The 22,067-nt window shown below is 48.1% G+C and overlaps 1 long non-coding RNA gene across 1 annotated transcript; it reads left to right on the top strand.

Annotated features, from left to right (window-relative positions):
• Positions 1 to 755: 755 nt before the first annotated feature.
• On the top strand, positions 756 to 8,227 carry LOC139077211 (uncharacterized). Its single transcript, XR_011529530.1, has 3 exons — positions 756 to 865; positions 4,440 to 4,503; positions 8,092 to 8,227. It is a non-coding gene; the product is annotated as an uncharacterized lncRNA (long non-coding RNA).
• The last annotated feature ends 13,840 nt before the right edge of the window (positions 8,228 to 22,067 follow it).

Here is a 22,067-nt window from a genome sequence, read left to right as displayed (position 1 = left end):
TTTACCACCGTAAAGTGACCCCCTCCCCCTTTCCACACCCTGTTCTCTGGAGGTGAGTCGCTGTGTGTGACCCCATGTGCTCCAAGGCAGCAGAGATGAAGCTTGTTCTCCTGGAGGATGGAGGATCTACGTAGTATTTGGAGTTCTGTAGGGAAATTTGTCTCTTCTCTCCCATTTATTTATTCATTCAATCACTTATTTATACAAGTATGGACTCACAGATATTTATTTTAGACTTTGGCTTATAATCCAATAGTGTATTATTTATTTTATTGCTCGAACACTCACTTCATCAGTGGAGAGGCCCCGGATTAGGGGGGTGGGGGCTGATTTGTGGCTCAGGGGCTTCAACAGGGACAGGCGATATGAGTTATAGATATGGCTTGGGGTCTTTGGTTTTGGTTGGTCTCTGGGAAAGCCATGGCCAGGGGGAAGCAGAAACAGCAGAGGCTGTGTGATTTGTGGCAAGGCTGCTGCCTGTGTGGAGGGCGGGGGTGGAAGGGTGAAGCTTCAAGGGTGAAGGATGTAGACAAGGGGATCTAGATGTGCGATTTCAAGGCACTTCTCATCTGTAAAATCCTGGGGAAACCAAGGCCATGATGTGGTTGAGAAAGTGACGCTGTGGAGACCCAGGACTTTCTCAAGGATCAAAGAACAAAGACTCTCAGAGCTGTAGGCTTTGTGTTGTTTCTGGGGAAGGACACGGGCATGTTGAAATCCCCATGTGGGAGGTAAGGAACAAAATGTGGTGTGAAAAACATGTCATCACAGGCTCTGACGTTAATGGGAGGTGTACCAGCCTTGCTACTGTTAGTCAACTTGTACAGGGACTCCCAAAATGTACCCAACAGTCTCCACTTCAAGGGTGAGTCTTATCTTCTGTCCCATAACGAATCCACAGGGGTTTGGGGAGTCCTCTTTTCTCCTTCTGTGGCTTCATGGTGACTTTGACCTTTTGCTCCCTCCCCTAGAGTCCCACCTCTTCCTTCTCTTGGCCTCCCATGTGGGGTCTCAGGCCCTCTCTGCTCATTCTGGCCCCACTGGTCTGAGGGCAGGGGAGGAGAGAGGATGACAGGAAGCAGGCCTTGGATGCTGTGAGCAGACCTCCCATGAGAGCCTGGTCTTTCACAGCCAAGCTGACCTCTCTCAGCACAGCTCCTGGGGGCATAAGGTTCTGGGGCTCCTCTCTGGCTGGAGTCACATCTCCCAGCCTCCTTTATATTTCTCCAGGAAGCAGGGCACAAGGGGAGGGAGGAGCATCTGTCCTTTCATAAATGCTTGTTAGACGTCCTATGGGAAGAATGGAAGACTCTCTGCTGTTTTCACAAATTAAGAGAGAGAAAGGACAGCTCTACAAAATCTTCTTGGCTGGTGGACATGTGCCTAGATAGACTCCATCTACAGGGTCAAATGAAGTAACATAGGTAAAATAATTATCATTCTTCATTGGAGCTGTTCTGAGTATCCTTTGGTGGCAGGAGGATAAGTCATGGGATTTTAATATTTATCAGAAGGTGAAATGGGTTACAAACCAAGTGTAGAAGCTCAGGCCTAGTCCAACCCATGGGTTTGGCCAGGTGAGGGGACAGGCCTGGTATGGAGGGAGTCACGGCCCAGGTCACACCCAAGTCTTCTTGAGGTGTCTTTTCAGCTAACCAGAAGCTGTAGGCTTCTCCAAGAGTTCTTTCCATGTGGTCCAGCTGGTCAAGGCAAGAATAACTCACATTGGAAGAAGAGGTGAGTCAAAGGGAACAACCTCCAGGAGGAGGGAGAGCAGACGGCCTGACCACAGGCAGGCCCCCTGGGTCAGCTTCCGACTCCCACACGCGATGGGAGAGCCTTCCTGGAAGCCGGAACCCTCTGGCCAGGAAAATTTTTTTTGAATACCAAAATGAACCATATGTGGATCCTGGGACTCAGACCATCAAAGAGGAAGAGGAGGAGGGATGCAAAAGGCCCGGAAGAGGCTGTGATGCAAATGCACTGTCCACAGATCAGCTTCTAGAAGCCCTCAGTTCCATGGTGACATGGAAATGGGAGGACACTCTTGAGTATGGGAGGGGGCCTTAGCTTGACTCAGCCAGCTGTGGCTCCCTCTCCCGGCCAGTGTCCTGCAGGACAGGACCCAGCCTGGCTGCCTTTGGTGGAAGGGGCTTCCTCTGCCCAGCAAACTTATAGCAAGAAGGAGCAGGGAGAGCCTTGGGTTTCTGTGAAGGCAGGAGAAACTGAAGGCTGTCCTCTCCAGCAGGCCACCATGAGCAGGCCCACAGGCAATACTTGTGGCTGATTCTGTTTCCAGCATGAGGTAGCGAGAGGGCTGCACGGGACATGAGAGACACAATCCCTGCCTTCGAGGAGCTGACCATCTTTTTGAAGAGACAAATCTGGTCTGGGAAGTAGCAGAGTCTTGGGGTCCTATAGCATGGATGGGAGCCTCAGCTAGGCCATTTATGGGCATGCATTAGCATCTGCGTAGGTGGTGTCATTATTATCTTCCTCACATTACAGATTAAGAAACAGACCAAGAGAGGTGCAAAGGATGTGTCAGGAGAATAGCTGAGGGTCTTGGAGATTGGTGGGAAAGGAGGGATGGAAAGAGGACAGAGACAACCCCACTACTAACTTTCTGAATGGACTCTAGAGGACCAGCTCTCCATTGACACAAATCTGGTTGTCATGTGAAAGATGCCTTCTGCACAGAAAGCAGCCATGGCTCCCTTGAGACATAGCCCAACAGTCCCTCTAGGCTTAGGATGGATGTCCTGGCCTTCATGCCCACCTCTACTTTTCCGGCCATCCACCCCCTAAGGACACCTCCAGTCAGTGCCTAGGTGGGAGACCTGCTTGCCCGGGAGTGTGCAGTCTCAGAACTGTCATTCCTCAGGAAGTTGCCCTGAGGCTGAATTCGTCTTGGAACCAGCAGCTTCGGCAGCAGGCCTGGAGCAGGGGCCCTGCTGTGTCACCTTCCTTCTCTCATGTCCCAGGGAGGAGAACCAGGTCATGTTCAGGGTCTGCAGCTCCTGCCCAGCTTGTCATCCATCCTCTCCTGACCCTAGGAAGCCTGGCTTGGAAGACCCAGGGCAACTCAAGGACAGGCCCACGGCTCCCACACTCAGCACAGAGAAGAGAATGACCTTTAAGATCCCTCTAGTGTCTTTGAATCAGGAACATGCAGGAAGCCCTGGAGGCCCCAGGAGGAGCCAGGAGCAGCAGGCTTTGGCAGCAATGTCTCCATAAATACTTCTCAGGGCACCAATCTTGGAACCCACAAAAGCCCTAAAGAGAGGCACATGGGACAATCTATCACTGAGAGATTGAAGAGGAACCATTTCTCATGTTTCTGCCCAACTCTGTCTTTTTCTCTTTCATTCTTAACTTTTTGGCTCTGGTCCTGGTAAAAGTTTGGGTAGAATTCTCTAAAAAACGTAACCACATCAATGATAATTGCTACTACTTATTGAACACCTGCCTATACGAACCAACTCCTGGGCTAAGTGCTTTACAGGCATTATTTCCAATCCTTATAAGAACCACGCAAAGTAGATGATATTCCCATTTTATAGATGTGGAAATTGAGGCCAAAAGAAGGTAAATAACTTGCTCGAGCTCACACAGTAAGTTGGTAGCTAAGCAGGAATATGAACCTATGTCTATCTGACCTCAAATTCTTAATTTTTTCACTAAACCACACTGCCAATTTCAACCAAATCCTAAGGGACAGATATTTCAATTCAGGACCTCCCCACCCTTTTTGCATTATGGTTCAATGGGAAGCCTAACCTTTGTGTGGCACAGGGCGGCCAAGAAATGAAGCTGCTCGTTGAGGTGGCGACATCCCTGGGGGCTCTGTCTGCCCCACACCTGGCTCAGCCATGAGAGACGAGTAGACCAAGATCTTTGCACTCCCGTGATCCATCCCCAGAACCGCTCTCTGGAAATTCTGTCTTAAATTATTGATCAAAGCTTGGTTTCCAACTTTGGCTAGACATCAGGATCACCTGGGGAGCTTTATAAAATGCCTATGCCTGGTCCTTACATACTCGCTGGGAATGGGGCCTGACTGTAAGTATTTTTGAGGAAGCGCTGGCTCCCTGCTCTTCTTGCTGATCCCTCAGCCCCACTACACTCTCTACTCCCGCCCTTGTCCACAGCCTCCTGTTCCCATCCCCCTCACATACACATACACTGCATGCCCTACAAGAGCAAAGACTGCGTCTGTTTTGTTCACCCCTGGACTCCATGACCAGCAGAGTGTCTGGCATGTAGTAGGTACACAAAGGAATTTTTTTGAATGAATAAATGTTGACTATCTTGGAAAGATTTCAGGCTAAGGCTCTTACATTTTCCTAATTGAATGACAACATTTTACATAGCACAGTGGTTCACGTCACATAGCGGACTAATATTTGTTAAATTAACCTTTCTTTCTTCTCATTTAGAATTTGAAACATCAGTTTGTACTTTAACACAGAGGTCTCCACGCTGATTATTCTTTATAATTATGTGAGTATCTAATTATGCCGCCCCAGACTCACTGTTTCCTTCAATTCAGAAAAATGTGCTTTTCCTCTCTTCAGGCTCTTGAGAAAGTATTTTGTTGAAACCAAATAAAATAGAAGGGTGCCTTCAGCCTGGTGAGAGTCACAACATTGATCATTTACTTAGGGGAGCACACTGAGAGGAACCAGAGGAAGGGGAAATGTAAATTGCAGCACATGAGAAAGAGGGGGAACGAGAGGCGTACCATCCCCATGTCCATTGCTCAGCTCTGGGTCTTGGATAAGACAGAAGGGAAAAACCCCAGACGATGGGCTCCCAGCTGGGACAGTCCATCAGCTATTGATGAAGGGTCAGCTGTCTCCGATGCCAGCAGCCTAACTTAATTAAATCCTGATGAGGCTCTCGGGAGGAAGAAGCTCTGTAGGCTGCAGAGTTTGGGAATGCTTCTCAGAAGAGGTCGGATTTAAGCTGAGATTTCTGCTTCCAGCAGTGTGGTAGACTAGGTGTCCAGGCCAGCTCTCCTGCTTAAAACAGCTAAAAATGCAGGGAAAAATATTTTTTAATATCTTTAAATGCCTCTGTGAGTTAGCAAGAAAGTATGGAATACTCTGGCCGAAAAGATAAATGGAGGCAGAACTCAGAAAGCGAGAAGAGCACTGAAGCTGGCATTTGCCTTGAAGGAATTTTCTGGATCTAGTGAACTTGAGAATTGATATGTTTGGAGCCTTATGAGGTTTTGTGGGCCGGAGACTAAACCCAGGTCTGCCCAAGGTGGACAGTCAACTAGGAGACGTCCCTTAACATTAGAACCTCCCAGAGCCGTACTCTCTGTGTAAGGAGCGACTAGAAATACACCCAACCTCTTCCCCAGATTTGGGGAGCAGTTAATAGCCACAAAGAAAATTGCTTATCTTGAATCTTGGCACTGGAGCAAGGCAGGGAAAGATGTCTCCTGAGAACTACAAGCCAGGCTTCTGTATATTTGTAGCCTGAATTTATTCTGCATGGATGACCTGGAAAAAACAGGCAGAAAATTTAGATTAAGGAGACCCCAGACTGGATGACTAATAGGCGCCCAAAGGAGCCAACAAAAATCTTCTGGGAAAGAATTCATCTTTTCCCTCAGCCTCAAAGAATTTCCAGCAATTTCTAAGGAAGATGAGAAGCTCACAGTTAAAAATCACCACAGATATAAGGAAGGAAGGCACCAAGAGCAAGAGCCTGCAGAAGTGACAGACAGCAGAGGCAGCCTCAGAGACGGCTGGTTCGGGAATTATCAAACAGAATATAACTGTTTTTCGATAAATGGAAAAGAATCTTTAAAACATGACTAAAGGAGAAGCAGATTTGTTAAAGAATAAAACAGAACTTCTAGAAAATGAAAGTCTGGAAATAAAATAAAATAGAAATTACAGACAATGAATACATTTAACAGCAGATCATACACCACACAAAGAGAGACTTTGTGATCTGGAGGGCAGAACTGGAGAAATTACCCACCATGCAGCCCAGAGAGACCACGAGATAAAGAAAATGTGCAAGAGATGGAAAGCCATAGAGGATGGAGTGAAAGGTCCTAGATATATCTAAGCAGAGTTTCAAAAGGTAAGGAAAGAGGAAATGGCACAGAGGCGATTTGAAGACACAATAGCTGAGAATGTCCCAGAACTCATGACTGACACCATGCCACAGATTCAGAATTGGAGCTGAGTTGTGAAGCTGGAGAGGGTGGAATCTGGATGCTCAGAGACGAGGTGTGTGAGAAGCGGCACAACCTCAGAGTATGCTGATGGGACCACCGCCCTGGGAGCCAGCCTCCTGTGACTGACAGAAGGTTCAGAGCCTTGAAGGGGCTTCGAGGAGAATCTGAAGCACAGAGTTCACCCTCCTTCCTGGTGGAGAATCAATGGGATGGAATAGCAAGACCAACATGGTACTTCTGTTTCGTCGTTTGGGGGCAATATCCTTCCAAGAAAGGGAGAGAAGAGATAGCATGTACCCGTTGTATGGATTAGGGAACTGAAGCACAAGGAACAGAGTTTTAAAAAGAAATGAAGTGGCAGCCCCGGGATCAGAGCGCTTTCTCTTGATCCCTGGGCAGGCACCTCTGGGTGACTAACACAGACCCCTGGTTCACTGTGTGCTTGGCACGTCAGCCTCAGTGATGGATGGAGCCACTGGCATCATTGTCAGCCCTGATGAGACTTTCAAAGGGAAAAGCAAACCACAAAAGAACGTTGTGCAACAGTCTCTCCTGGGCCCTTCCGCACAAAAAAGTCCTCATTATCCATGACTGTCTATACCTGATGACTTAGACCCGTCCAAGGCAGTGTTGTGACATCTATGTGAGTCATGTGCACATGAGTAAATCCAGGCATAACAACTGTCACTGGGAATTGAAAATGAGTCTGACACATATCATTCTACGTGCAACGTGGTGGAATAGCAGACAAGCTCAGCAGTGCTGAGCCGTGTGGGTGTGTCTGGTTCTTACCCCAACCCCATCTCGACCTTCTCCTCTGTCATTCCAAGATGATTCCATCTGGAGAGCAGGAGACAGTGTTGGCAGTGGTCATGTTCTCCAGCTCACAGGAACTCCAATTCCAGGCCTGGGACTGTCGCAAGTGACTTAACATCTCCGAGCCCCACTTTTCTCAACCGTACAATGGGCTCTGTACTACCTCCTGGAATTAAATGCGACTACATATGTTTTGGCACCTTTATCAATAGATGGTAAATGTTATTATCAGATTATTTCTGGCATTCCCATATTATGATTGACTTAAACAGCCAAAGGATTCTATTTGCCTATAATTAAGCATGGTTGTTTTTGACTTAAGGTTTTGAAGGAGGACTTAGAAAATTATCGTAAAATTTCAAAATGAAATAGCAAGAATTTTAAAAGAAAGAGTAAAAATGTCTAAGAGGAAAGAGTAAGAGAATTAGAGGTTTCACTTTTTTTAGATTCATACTTAGTGATTCTCAGCTGGGACAGCCTAACCTTTTTCTGGGTCTCGAAGACATACTTCCCATTTTGCCACATTCTGGATTTTCCTACTCCACTGTGCAAACTTTGGCTCTGGCGATTGAGAGTGGAGGTGATGGGACCCTGGCACAAAGAGGTGATGTTTATAGGTGTGCGTATTAGAGAATCAACAGTGTGGTTAGACAGATGGCTGGACCTGGAGTGTGTCTGAATGTAATGGATGGGACCCCAGTGCCACAGCCGTGATTACTGACAATTCAAAAGGGTGCCATAGACCAAATAGTGTTGGGAAATTCCAGTTTACATGTTTGAAGAGCAGACACAGTGGGTGGTCCAAAGGGATCCAGCAAGAACATGACAGTAGGAAAAGAAGGAAAGGAAAAATTAGATTCAATAAAAGGGAAAAAAATTCCAAATGGTGAGTCCGTTCTGTTTGGCTGCAGTAGAACTCCTCTGGGGAACACGGTGGAACTTGAGTCATTTAAACCTTGGCTGGGAAAAGTCGTGGAGGATGTACAATAGACAGAGCTGGAGTTTGGATTAGTCTGGTGGTGGGAGCAGGAGACCCATAGGTGATTTTAATCTGCGTTGTTCTCATTCACCAGATGTGCCCCCTGCTGTCCATCTGCTGAGGGGCTGACCCGCGCCAAGGTGATGGGCCGTGCCTGGACACGTGTGAATGGATGTGTGTGTAAAGGGACGTGTTTTCCAAGTCATCATTGCCTCGTTTCCTCAGACTGACTGGGATGTTTGGAAAGTTAGCATGTTCCTTCTCATAATAAATTTCACATTTCTTGCAGAGAGTTTGTTTTACGGAAAAAAAAAAAATAGAAGCAAGGGAAGGATATTCCATCTGAGTTTGCAGGAAATAATCTTTTTAATTAGAAGGCTGTAACACATTTCAGATTTTCCAGTGGTGCTTAAGTTCACTGCCGTCCATGCATGTGTGTTTTTTGTAAAAGCACACCACTATTAATTATTTGTTTTTCCTAGAAAGTACTAGGGGAGGTGTGATTTCTGTGGAATTAGACCATTTTGTGTGATCCATGTGATCAATACTTGGTTAAATGGCATGTTCTGTGGGATTTGGTTTGTAAAGTTATTTGAAGCCAGGCACCATCACTACAAACAGTATAAACCAAGATTTTACATTGGGTATCATCCATATCTAGCACAATGCTGGGTAAACAGAGAGCGCTCAATGATTGCATGTTGACTAATTGGTTTGGTAAGTTGCCCAAATTAATAATTCTTCCAGGGTCTCTGCAGGGAGCAAACCAATGAGTAATTAAATCCAAGAAACTTTTTCAAAACCAGGTTGGTTTTCATTTCAGAAACACACAGGAATCCAAGATGAGGGAGCAAACAAACTAGACTTTACATTAAGAGACCCGGGTTTGAACGCCGGCCTTCTCGGGACTCGTGAAAGGACCTAAGCAATATCCCCCCAGCCTACCCCACCTCGGTTTCTGAATCTTTGAGATCGGGCAGTTCTCTCTGGTGCTTTCTGCCCAGTTCCCCAGAATGGTGCAAAGGCCTTAACCCCGTCCAGCAACATCCAGGGCCCAGCGGCCCAGTGTCATCCTGCCTGCAGCTGCCCGGGAGTCAATGATGGGGACAACTGCTGCTATTTTGAGGAAAGACGAAATGAGATTATTCTCACAAGCTAGTAGACAGGTTATCCAGGGAGTTTTGTCAACACAGCAGAGCAAAGAGAAATCAAGAACAAGGGCACCTGGATTCTGGTTCTAGTTCTGTTTTTGACCTCACTTGCTCTGTGATCTTTGCCAAATCTTTCAACATGTGCCTGGACCACATGTTATACAAACATATAGGGGCATTACCAAAGTTACTCCTAGCAGTCATGCCTTAAGGGTATGTCTGTGTGTCTGCTTGTTTGTTTGCTTCGCTACCCTCAGGGACCTTGTTCCCCAAAGGATTTAAGACAGCTTAAAAATGAAGTAACACCCTGAAGAAAACCCCCCAAACCAGACCCCCTTCTCTGGCTCTCTCTCAATTTTTTTTTTTTTTTTTGGACATCCTCATCAACATTTATTTACTTTTTTAAAAGAAATATCTTAGTGAGGTCACTGTGGCTTATAAGATTGTGTGAATTTCAGGTGTACATCATTATATTTCAGCTTCTGTATGAACTGCATTGTGTTCACCACCAATAGCCTAGTTTGTATCTGTCACCATACAAAGGTGCCCCTTTACCCCTTTCACCCTCCCCTCAATGCGTTCTCAGTTCCTTTCTGGCTGTGAGATGCTGCAAACAACACAAAAAGAAGAAAAGATAGGCTCACTGCCTTCAGGTGTTCCCACCCAGTGAGGAGGCAGGCTCAACCACTGCAAATACCAGAAGACCACAGGCAATTTAATGTTAGATGGGATGGGGCATTTAAAGACAGGCACACCCATAGGATCTACGGCCCGAGACAGGGTAGTAGAAAAGACGTTTCTTCAGCTGCTCTGGGAGGATGGTGCTATGGACCCAATGTTTGTGTCCTCCCCAAATTCTTATGTTGAAGCCAAATCCCCAATGAGATGATGTTAGGAGAGCATGAGGGAGGGGCCAGGGTAGGAAAGAATGTGAAGACAGGACATCCCACCCCAACCGGTGCAGAAAACGAGCTGAGTGGCTGAGGACACAGCTGAGGGGAGCCAGGCTGATGAGCCCCGAGCCCTGCATCTTGAGATCCCTGTCGCCTGGCTGTCTGCGCCCCTTCCTCCTGGCTCGCGCCAGTCCTGCTCAGCCGTTTGGAAGCCACTGTTTTTCCCAGAGCTGGCGTTTCACAGTTGGCAAGGAGCACCCTGCCTTCTCTCAACAGCCGTCCGTCTTCTTGTCTTCCCCTTTCCAACAGGGTGAATACATTTCTCTTCTGCACTGCATGCCAACATACCTCGAATTTGCTGGCACCAGGCACTTTTCATGTGTTGGTTTTGGAACCCTTTAGCAGTTTGTCGGATCTCTCTTCCATCTGGGCTAGAAACATGCCAACCAGGATTTCTCTGGATTTTTTTCTTAACCCTGGGCTGCAACCCAAGGGAGTGTGCATGCAGACCCCCTGGGTCTCAAACTCCATTACCACCTCACACCGGCCTCCCCCTCGACCTCTCGCTGGGCAGCATGGCAGTCAGTCCCTAGGTGACTCCCAACTTGTGGTGACCCCTCAAACTTAGCGCTCAGAGGCTAGGTTATTACAAAGGGACATTTGAGCTTCCACTGGAAATTGGTAATATATATTCTTGGCAGCAGGAAGGACAGGCTGTGAAAATTCTTTCAGTGTTGGACTTCTTTTAAGGAGCGGAGTTTGGTTTTAGCATACTCACAGGCAGCGGAAGTTGGCTGTGAAATGGGAAAACCAGGCTAGAGTTGGAGACGTGTGAGGGTGGCAGGTGGAACCCATAGCCATGTGTCCGGAGAACATTGGTGCCTGCCACCTGGTAGGTGCTCAATAATTATCTGCCGCCTAGAGGACTGCATAAAATGTAGAAGCAAGCAACACGTGATAACGTTTTGACTTCACTTGTCAACCCTAGAGTCCCTTAATCTTCGGGGCCATATTACCCCTCCTCTCTCCTCTTCTGCAACAGCTGGAATTCCTGCCCCCGATATCTCCCACCAGGCTCCTGCCCAGCTTGCTCTCAGGTTCTCTGGCCTCCAGACCCAGGCCTCTCCAGTCCACTCTGCCTACCACAGCCACAGTTTATTTTCTAAAAACAAACTTGCTAAATGTGGGATCCTGGATTGGACCCTGGAAGAGAAAAAGGACATTAGTAGAAAAATTGGGGAAATCCGAATACCATCTGAAGTCTAGTTCATAGAAACATATCAATGTTAATCTTGTGGTGTTGACAAATGTACCATGTGTACGTAAGATGTAACGATAGAGGAAACTGGGTGGAGGATATACTGAATTCTCTGTACTATCTTTGCAACTTTTCTCTGAATCTAAAATTATTCTTACAACAAAGAGTTATTTAAAAGAAAAAAAAAGCAAATCTGGCCATATCCCTCTCCTGCTTAAAACTAGGCTGACCAATCATGCCGGTCTGCCCAGGATGGAGGGGTTTCCCGGGAGGCAGGACTTCCACTGTTAAAACCAAGACAGGCCCTGGGGTAATTTGGACAGTCGGTCACCCTAAACCCTCAAATGGCTCCCCATCAGGTACAGATGAGGTCCACACTCCTTGGGCTGGCTTAACAAGGCCTTCGGTGGCCTGCGCCCCACCTGTGCCACTAGCCGCAGAGCACACTGTGATTCGCACCCTGCCTGCCACGCTGGACTCTGCTGTGTGCACTCCCCACAGCGCCCAGAGGCCCCTCCACCTGTGCCTTCGCTCGTGCTATTTCGTCAGCCCGGAGGGCCTCCTCATCCCCCTGGACAACACACATAGTGCTCCTACATCGGGTCCAGCTCCTGAAAAAGACCTTTCTCTACCCAAAGGAGTTGAAAACTTACGTCCACACAAAAACCTGCACACGGATGTTTATGGCAGCTTTACTCATAACTGCCAAAACTTGGAAGCAACCAAGATGTCCTCCAGTGAATGGATAAATAAGCGGTGGGACATCCAGACAATGGAATATTATTCACCACTAGAAAGAAATGAGCTCTCAAGCCATGAAAAGACATGGAGGAAACTTAAATACATATTACCAAGTGAAAGAAGCCCATCTGAAAAGGCTACACACTGTATTATTCTCACCATATGACATTCTGGAAAAGGCAGAACTATGGGGGCAGTAAAAAATCAGTAATTGTTGACGGTTGGGGGAGGGGAGGGATGACTAGGCAGAGCATAGAGGATTTTGAGGGCAGTGAAACTATTCTGTGATATTACAATGGAGGACGCATGTCATTATACATTTGTCAAAACCTGTAGAATGTCCAACCCCAAGAGTGAGCCCTATTGTAGAATCTGGGCTTTGGGTGATTATCTGTGTTAACACAGGTCCATCGAATGTAAACAATGTCCCACTCCGGTGCAGGATGTTGACAATGGGGAAGCTGTGCATGCGTGGACAGGTGACATACACAGAAAATCTCTGTACCTTCCCCTCAATTTCTCTGTGAGCCAAAACTGCTCTAGAAAATAAAGTCTATTTTTAAAAAAAGAACAAAAAGTCTTTCTCAACACATCTGTCTGCTTCCTGCGGTAGAATCGCCCTCCCTCGCCCGGTTCCTCCGCCCCCACACCCATCTGTGGAGCCCCTGTACAATGTTTTCAACCTCCTGGTGTCCGTGCCTGTTTGCTCCTGCTCCACCAGGAGTCAGAGGGCAGGGACCACGTCACGTTCATTCCTACACCCCCAGAGCCCAGAGCACTTTTTGATTCCTTGTGATGTAACATGTTTGTTGCAATGAGTCAGTGTTATTGATTATCTACCATGTGTCAAAGGCCCCTCTCCTCCCTCCTGAATGTTTGTGTTCTCCATCTCTGGTGCTTTATTCCAAGTTAAAAGAAATTTTCTCCTGCTCTGATGTCCTAGGTAGTTATTGCCATATTCCCTTGTCACAATGCAGGGGGACGCCCCTATACAGATAGCTCATTTGTGACTCCCTGCCCTTTGGCCTGTGTTCATCGGCAGCCCTGTTGGGTACGGCTCACCCTGTCCTCCCTGGGTTCTGGGCCGTGGTCCTGATCTCCCAGTTCACTCCCCGTCTGCCTCTGCCTCACGCTCTGAGCTGTCTTCCCATCTATGGCCTCCCCTTACCGTTGAGCTTGGGCAAGAGTTCCTCATGCTGGCCTTTCCCTTCTCTCCTTGACCACGGCTCACAGTCTTCCTCAGCCTTCTGCTGCCCCGGGGTCAACATCCTCCCCATGCAAGACTGATCTGCTTACCATGGCCCCATAAGCAGGCTCCTCTGGGAGCAGGACCCAGGAGCTCGGCCCCCAGGCTGCTGTCACCAAGGACTCCACTGGCTCCTACCTTAGCAAAGCAGGCCCATTTCCAGGTGGTTTCCTCCTCAACATCTCCACAGGATTGGACAGTGTGGGCCGCTCTCCTGGCCTACTTCTGTGACAAGGGCCACCGTGGAGCAGTAGGTGAGAGGGACTTCTGTGACTTTTACCAAGGAGTATCTTCGGTGCTGGCGCTCTGCTCTGGGACAGAACAAGGACCACTTCCATCTCACAAGGCAACCCAGCTCTATGGACAGACAGTAAACCTAGAAAAAAGTCCCAGCCTGCCCCAGAAATTCTCGTTCATTATTAGTTTGACTTCTCAGAAGGCATCAATATTCAATGTGTACATACCCTTGAACACTTGCACCCAGCAATTCCAATTCTGGTATTCTACTCTGTCGAAATACTCACATGTATACCTCAAGATGGATGTACCAGGATATTCTTGTATAGTAAAATGGTGGGAATAATCTACATGTCCATCAATAAGGAAATAGTTATATAAATCGAGGTAAATTCATGCAATGGAATACTGGGCAGCCATTAAACAATGAGGTGGATCTACACGTATTAACAGGAAGAGATCTCCAACACATAATCCACATCAGGGGCCAGCAAACTAAGTCCCATAAGTCAACCAACTCCCCTGCCTGTGTTTGTACTGTCCACAGGCTAAGAATGGTTTTTACAGTTTTAAATGGTTGAAATAAAATCAAAAGGAGAGTGATATTTTGTGATACATGAAAATTATATGAAATTCAAATTTCCGGATCCATAAATAAAGTTTTATTGGAACGCAGCAATGCCCATTCATTGACATACTGTTTATGGCTGATTTCCCAGATACAACGGGAGAGTTGAGTAGATGTGACAGAGACTATAATGTTCCCAAAGCCAAAAATATTATCTGGCTTTTTTTTTTTAAAGCTTTTATTCTTTTCCTTTTTCTCCCCAAAGCCCCCCGGTACATAGTTGTATATTTTTCGTTGTGGGTCCTTCTAGTTGTGGCATGTGGGATGCTGCCTCAGCGTGGTTTGATGAGTAGTGCCATGTCTGCCCCCAGGATTCGAACCAACGAAACACTGGGCCGCCTGCAGTGGAGTGCGCGAACTTAACCACTTGGCCATGGGGCCAGCCCCTAGTATCTGGCCTTTTAAGGTTTGCTGACCTTAATCCAAGTAGTAAAAGGCAAATCATATATATTACATACATAAATCACATACATATATACACTGTTCCTTTCATGGAGTACTCTCATAAAAATTGTATACATATATGCTCACACATACACATATATATGTATTCAGGTGTAAATTAATAAAAAAAAAGACGTGGAGGATACACCCTATACTGTTAACAACCGTTCCCTATGAGAGAAGAGCAGGATTGGAGAAACAAGGATGGATAAAGGGAGGTGATACGTTTTATTACTTCAACTATGTTTCTTTCATTTTATACTGAATATATGTATATGTACATATACAGTGGATTCTTGTGATTTGCAGTAGTTATGTTCTGTGTAGTTGCCATGAACACTGAGATAGAGAACCTGACCCATGGTTTCTGGAGAACACAAGGCTAGATTCCTGTGAGCCTCTGGGCACAACATTTTCATCAACCAGTCAACATATGACCTTGTTTTCTGTGTGTTTCTGTCTAAAGAACCTTACTTAGTGTAGATCACCGATCCGTTGACATTGAACTCACAGCCGACAGCTCTGTAACTCACACCTGAACGAAGCTCATCTAGCACACGTGTATTTTTTCTGTAAGACACGTCACAGCCTTCTTTGGCTTAAGAACACTAGACAGCTTTTCAACACTACGCTTGGGGGCCATTTGAAACAACAAAATCACCAACAAAAAACACAAAAATGCAAAAAACGTGGCACTAAATAGATGGGGAAGAGGACAGTGCTTACAGTGTGAGAGCTGAAACCAGCGTCACCTCGTTTGACCTCAGCTGTGAGTGTGCCCATTGGGCGACTCAGATTTTTTTGCCACTCTGCCCACGTCTACAAATGGCTACAAAAGCACCATGTGTATTGATTTGTGGGTTACAAACAAATTTTAGTGAGTAGACAAATTCATACATACGGAATTGGTGAATAATGAGGATTGAATGTGTATATACACTCACATTGTTTTTGTCCTTAAACAGTCAATAAAAAATACATTTGATGTTTGCCCTTGACCACAGAGCCGTCCCCGAAGTCTATCTTTCAGGCTGCATGCAGAGGGTCTTGAACCATGCTTCTGATGGGTAGATGTTCATTTTTATATAAGTGAGCCAACCTCCTGCCAGGACCCGGACTAGGGCAGAAACGCACAAAGCAGAGAACATGTGAAGACTTCCTCACGGCTGTTTCCTATTGGTGAAGGGTTGACTTCTTGGGTATCTATGAACAGATGCTCCCTGGGGACTGGCAAAGCCACATGGCCATCTTCGAGGCATGAGAATGCTGGCAACACACAGTCAGGCCAGCCAGTGGCGTGTGGCGAAGAGTTTGCCTCTTCTCACCCTGCCTTCCATTTCTTCATTCACTCATTTATTCGTACCATTCATCTATTCACCCCATTCATTCACGCAGTCAACGTCTCCATGCTCTCCTTGCATTCACTCCACAAACCTTTGTCCAGGGCAGAGCTGAAAGGCACAGCATCTTGTTCTGTTTTGCTCTTGCCTCCCTTGGCACCCCAGCCTTCAGGACCAATTTGGAGTGATAACTACTGTTTGATCAGCATGGGAACAAATTCCTCAGTGGACACCCTGGTTGGCCATCTCACAAGCATCCCCTGGCAATGAAGGGAGTAGTGCAAACGAGATCCTGGATGGGGATGTTGTGAGCCCCCAACTCTCCCACTCCAGCTTCCTTACCTCCTCCCAGAGCTGCCACTCCAGTGGGACCACCGCAGCCAGGCATGGCTCCATGGGAAGGATGCTGAAGAGCGCAGGGGAGAAAGGGGCCTGGTGAGTGCTGGAGAAAGGGTGCGCGATTCAAGCAGTATTGCTTCCAGGTGGAAAAGCCACTTTAAACTCTTCTCCTAAAATGAAAAATTGTAAATTCAGTGCCACATATGGCACTAAATTTTAGATATATTCTTCTGTTGTCTAACGGGCTTTCCATCTTTGGTTCGTCTTTCCACTGACCTTGTTAGAGTCCTGTGAGTAGAACTGTGTCCTCCTGCCTCACCAGAAGAGCCAAAAGGGACAGAACCAGTCAACAGGTGCAAGTCAGCATGGAGTTGAAGGCACTAAAACAGCAAGGAGAGACATGTGCAGGCCTACAGCAAAGGAACCCTCAGCCTGGCCTGAAGATATGGAAGGAGTGCTCAGACCACCAGGGTTAGGGATGTGAGGTCCAGTCCTCAGAGAGCGCTGGACACCAGCCCCCAAGCTGGGGCTCCTGCAAAGCTCTGTTGCCATCTTGTGGTGAGCAGAGGTGGGCCTCGGAGCTGTCACTGGCTTCTCCAGGCTCTTGTCAAGTAACAAGCTCCCGGGGGCTTACACGTGTTCCTGGAAAGGCAGCCCTTCCCTAGGGCTTTGGCTACCCGACACCTCCACTGGAGACGGGGCCCTGGACCAGGCTCCACCGGAGACCAGCCGGACGGCTGGAGAAGACTCCTCTCTGGGCCCCAGTCCCTCCTCTGTAAACTCCCGATGGTCCTGCCATCACAAGCCCCTAAGGTTCCTTCCAGTTCTCACATGCTGTTTATGTAGCCGCGTCTTGTCCAAGGCACCATGAGGGACCAGAAAGCTATAGGAGCTGCTTTTCCCCTCAAAGCACTTGGATTATGTCGGGGTTGCTGAGAGACTGCTCTTGGTAAGGAGGGAAGAGGAAAACGTCTTCTTCGTGCCTGCCCTCCACGCCCAAAGGTGGAACACCTTCTCTCCATGTGCGGTGGCCAGAGGGTCAGAGCAGATAAGATCTGGGGGAGGACATGGAGGGAGTGTGTGCATGTGCATGCATGTGTGTGTGCGTGTTTCAGCATCTGTTCCCATCTGAGAAGAGACAAGACCTGGAGGAAGAGGGAGGGGTACAGAGGAGCTCCTGGCCTGCTGGCATCTGGGGAAACGGAAATGCTGGCCTTTCTTGCATGAAAATCAAGGCAGGGCCTGGGGAAATGCTCCATTCCACTTCCCAGGGGCTGCCCTCAGGACTGGAAGCTGCAGCCTTCGTGGCCATTATCTCAGCTTCAGGTAAGACTTGCATTGCCTGTGACAGCAGTGACAGAGTGCTGTACTGCAGGCCGTGGAAGACCACGTGTGTCCTTCCGGCCCCCAGCAGACGGCTCCTCGCTCCCTCTGTCCACTCTAGAACACCCAGCCTTGCTCCTTCCCACTCCACTCTAGAACGCCCCTCTTTGCTCCGTCTGATTCCACTCTAGAATACCCCCCTCACTCCCTCCGTCTCCATTCTAGAACCCACCCACCCCCACTGTCTCCACTCTAGAATAACCCTCTTTGCTCCCTCTGTCTCCAGCACTGCTCTGTGCTGGGACCTAGCTGGCAGGTTCCACCTCGGTCCTGGTCCACACCAACTCAGGCTCACAGCCAGGCCTTATCTCCGAGATGTCCCTGCCCAGCTGCGCCAGAGCTCATGGAGAGAAGTGGGCTCCTACTCGTGAGCCCAGTGCTGCTGTGATTTAGATCCAGGAGGCCCAGCCCCTAATATGTTAAGTGGGGCAGTGATTGACAGAAAAGTTCGTTTTTCTTACTTTGAGCAGGAAATGTTGCTGACCAGCCAGGGTTGGGGCAGAATGGGGAGCCAAGGAGAGAGTACTGGGGGGCTGGAGTACTAGTACTCCACTACCCAATCTGGGTAGTCTGGCAGGTCTCTAGGAGCACTGGAATTAATACATGAAACTTCTATACCCTTGGCAAAGGATGGTAAATCAGTATTAGTGTGTCCATTTTACAGGGGAGAAAGCTGAGGTTTGAAGTTCATGTGTGAAGTTCACGGCTTCAGTAGTAATATAGTTTATATACATGGATATCATACTTTACATCATATATATGTATATATACACGCTGTTTACCTCGATTTCACAGTTTCACTTTTCCTTCATCTTTCTTGATCCCCAGTGGCTCTGTGAGAAAGGCCAGACAGACAGTCTCAGCCCACGGCAGAGTCTGCCAGAACACGGCTCCTGCGTTTCTGGCTGGGACACTGCTGGTTGCTTAACTGTTTTCCTTCCCAACTCACCCTCCCCCTGCCTTCCTTACAGAGTCCAATTAAGGCCACTGCCCCACCTCCTGTCATGCCTGTGTCTCTGAGGAATCTGATCCCAGTAGTTAGGGTGACTCAAATCTGCTTGCTTGTGTTGGGTTCAGAACCCTGGATTAGGCCAATCAGCCTAGGATGTCAGCTGACTGGCTGCTATTAATCCAGTTGGTGGCTTAATTTGACCAGTTCAGACCGAAGGGGAAAAGGTTTCCTATCTTTCCCTGGGACATGACTGAAGAAGCAAATGCCAGAGCTGCTGTTGGTAGCCATCTTGCAGCCATGATGGAAGTCATCCTAAGGAAAATAATTTGAAGAGGTCAGAGCAGGCAGGATTACAGGAAACAGAGTTAGCACCCTGATCATACCCTACCTGAAGCCCTGACTCTGGACTACTTGTTAGATCATATAGCAAACTTCTTATTGTTTAAGTCAGTTTGTATTGACTTTTCCTTGTATCCAAAAGCATCCTAATGGGCATGTCTGGACAGACACATTTTCTTCCACTTCTGCTGTTAGACTTCTCCTTGCCTTCCTCTGGCCCCTGTCAGAGCCAAGTCAGCACACATCGAAAGGGCCAGGGCAGACTAAATGCGTCTTCTGGACACCACAAATGTCTTTGTGGTATCTTAAGACTTTAAAAACTGTACAGGGAGCTGTGGCCTCGCTCAGTCCTGCTTCCCATTAGGATAAACACATCCCTGAATGTAGCGACCCATGCGCGGCTCCAGAAATAGCCTGCCCACCAGAGAAAATGCACTTTATTTGACAGGCTTCCACAGCCATATCATTATCATATAATCTCTTTTATCCACCCTTTTCCCCTGCCTGGAACTCAAATTGCATCTTTAAAACGCTGAAATTGCAGCTTGGTGATCTTCAGTGAGGCCATACTTGACACTGAGCTGGGAAATCAATGTCAAAGGCCCAACTTCAGAGAAGTCTGGGTGAGGGGTCGGAGGGACGTTTTCCATCCAATTATTTTTCTGTAAAGAAAGAAGGGTTGAAAACACTTGACAAGAGATTAAACTTCAATATCCAAAAGTCCAGCTTCCAACTTCCGAATCAATGACGTCAACCCCACAGACCTCGCCGGAGCACCTGTGTGTGACTTTCCACCCTTGTTCCTCAGTGGTGACTCTTAATTCCGGCCCCCTTCTCACAGGGCCTGCACAGCCCTGCATGGGTGTAGACGCTGCAGGGGTGCAGGAGAAATCAGGCAAGATGCAAAGAGGCAGCCCCAGGAATGAATAATGATGGCATCTAAAATCGCTGGCTAGTAAGGGAGAGCGTGAGAACTATTCCCGTGGCGGCTGCTCAGGGCGGTCAGACAGTACCGGAGTAACACTAAGGAAGGTCTCTGGAGGAAAGAGGGAGTGTGCACACAGGAGCGTGGAGAGCTGAAGACGTCTGGGCTAGCTATTTTGGAGATGGGCGAACTCTGTTTACCCAGGACTGGCTCTGGACACAACAGAGGGGTCAGCGGGAGTTTGTCTCCCATGCCCAGCCGCCCACCTCTGGCCACAGTGCCCCTCCTGGTGAAGCTTTCACTCTTTCCTCTTCCCCTTACTGCAAACCTGGACGTGAGTGACAGACTCCAGCTCCAAGGGTTGAAGGGCAGGCCAGGGAAGCACCAGGGTGTCGGAGGCTGGGGGCTTTCTAAAAGGGAATAAAGCCTTCCTCCCACCAAGTCCATTTCCAACCGCACACTGGAAGGCTTGGTGGAGCCCCTACTCCCTTGAGCACCCCTCCTGGACCAGCCGCCATGCTTACACGATCTCGTCACAGCCCCGTAAGAACTGCATATGGCGAAGGTCCCGGTTTACAGATGAGAAAACTGAGGCTAAGACAGGGCAAGGAGCTTTCCCAGGATCACCCCGCTAGTAAAGTGGCCACTGGGATTCACGTCTGGGTCTTTCTGCTGCTCAAGGCCTGGCTTGTTCCGCTATCTGCCCTGCTTGCCTGCTGAAGGAGGTGGGCTCTGACCTTCCTTAATGCCTTTTAAACTGCCCTGGGGAAGCAATCACAACTCCCCTTGTGGAGCCCACAGTATGCAGGATTGGGCAGGGGCTGGTAGTTACAGCCCTAAACATCAACCTTTTCTCTGCCTGCAAGTTGCTTCCCATCAATGCTGGGCAGCATTGGCTATGGCAAGAGAAACAGCTATTTGGAACTTTCTGGAAGCCCACGAAGTCCTCAAGTCCACAAGGGCTTGTTGGAGCACTACAGATGTCCACACTTGGTCTCCTGTCATTCTTTCTCTTCTAGGGTGTCCACTACCACTTTCTCATGCCTTCTGTCAGATCCAGCATGTTCCTCTTCATCTCTGCAGAGCGCTCCTTGTCCTTTTCTTCCTGGGATCCTCCCCCTCCCGAGACACACACACACACACACACACACATGCATGCACACACATGCATGCACACACATACACATGCATGCACTCACACAGACAAACAACAATCTGTTCCTCTTGAGACCAAAATATATGAGCTTATATAATCATATTTTCTTCTAGAGTTCTGGAGTATTACAAAAAAGATCATTATACACTTTGGGTTGAGGAAAATTTCAGTCGTCAAAATGGAGTAACAGAGAAGCAGAGCAGATCTGTCTCTAATGAGGACAGTTGGGGAGAGGCGGCTGCTCTGCGGGCACACGTGTCCCGGGCGGCTCCAGGCGCCTGAGCGTGTGCCGAGAGATCGAGAAGCACCACAGCCCCTCGTCCGGTCAGAATCGGGCAGCAGAAAGTCTGCATTTAATTGCAAATGTTGTAAAAATAATCACACAGAAGACCAAGCTAGGCTTGAAACTATGCGCCCTTGACTCCGTGCCTGAGTGGGGGACATCTTTCTACTGAAATGCTTATAAAGCTGTAAACTATAAGTCAAAATTTCTGCAAGAACACGTCTTCTCTCGTTAGGATGATTTTACTTCTGAGGGTGTTCCCAGGCTTTTCTGGGAAAAGATGATGGCGGGGGGCGGACCTGGGGACTTGTTGGGTGAAGGAGCGGGACAGGAAGGCCGCCTTAGACCTGTCTTAAAGACGTCTTTGTTTTTAATTATCCGTGTCTTGGGCTACAGCGAAATCAGCCTCTCTTTAGAGCTGCAACTCAGATAAAATGCTCTGCGTTGCGGCCTCTCTCTACCTCCCAGACGGCGGCCTTTCCCCATTTGAAGCTTATTTATTGCTTCTCAACCACCTTCCATGCCGATAAATGATTCTCCACGCTCAGCGAGGAAAACAGCCCAGCGGGATCTTATTTTATTTCCCCGAGTGCAGCTTGTCTTCCCACCTCCATCCGGGGAGAATTTTGGGCTCCACAGTCTGCCCACTCTCTCCCCTCCGAAGCAGCTCTGTGTCCTCAGCCAGGGAAAGGCCCCCAGAGGCCACTGTCACAGGGCTGCCTCCCGGCCTGCACGACGAGACTTTCAAAAGAGGG

This window comes from Equus przewalskii, chromosome 19, assembly GCF_037783145.1.
Source record: "Equus przewalskii isolate Varuska chromosome 19, EquPr2, whole genome shotgun sequence".
In the NCBI taxonomy this organism is placed as follows: domain Eukaryota; kingdom Metazoa; phylum Chordata; class Mammalia; order Perissodactyla; family Equidae; genus Equus; species Equus przewalskii.
Note: the sequence above shows the minus strand (reverse complement) of the source record. Positions and strands in the feature narration are given on the sequence as shown.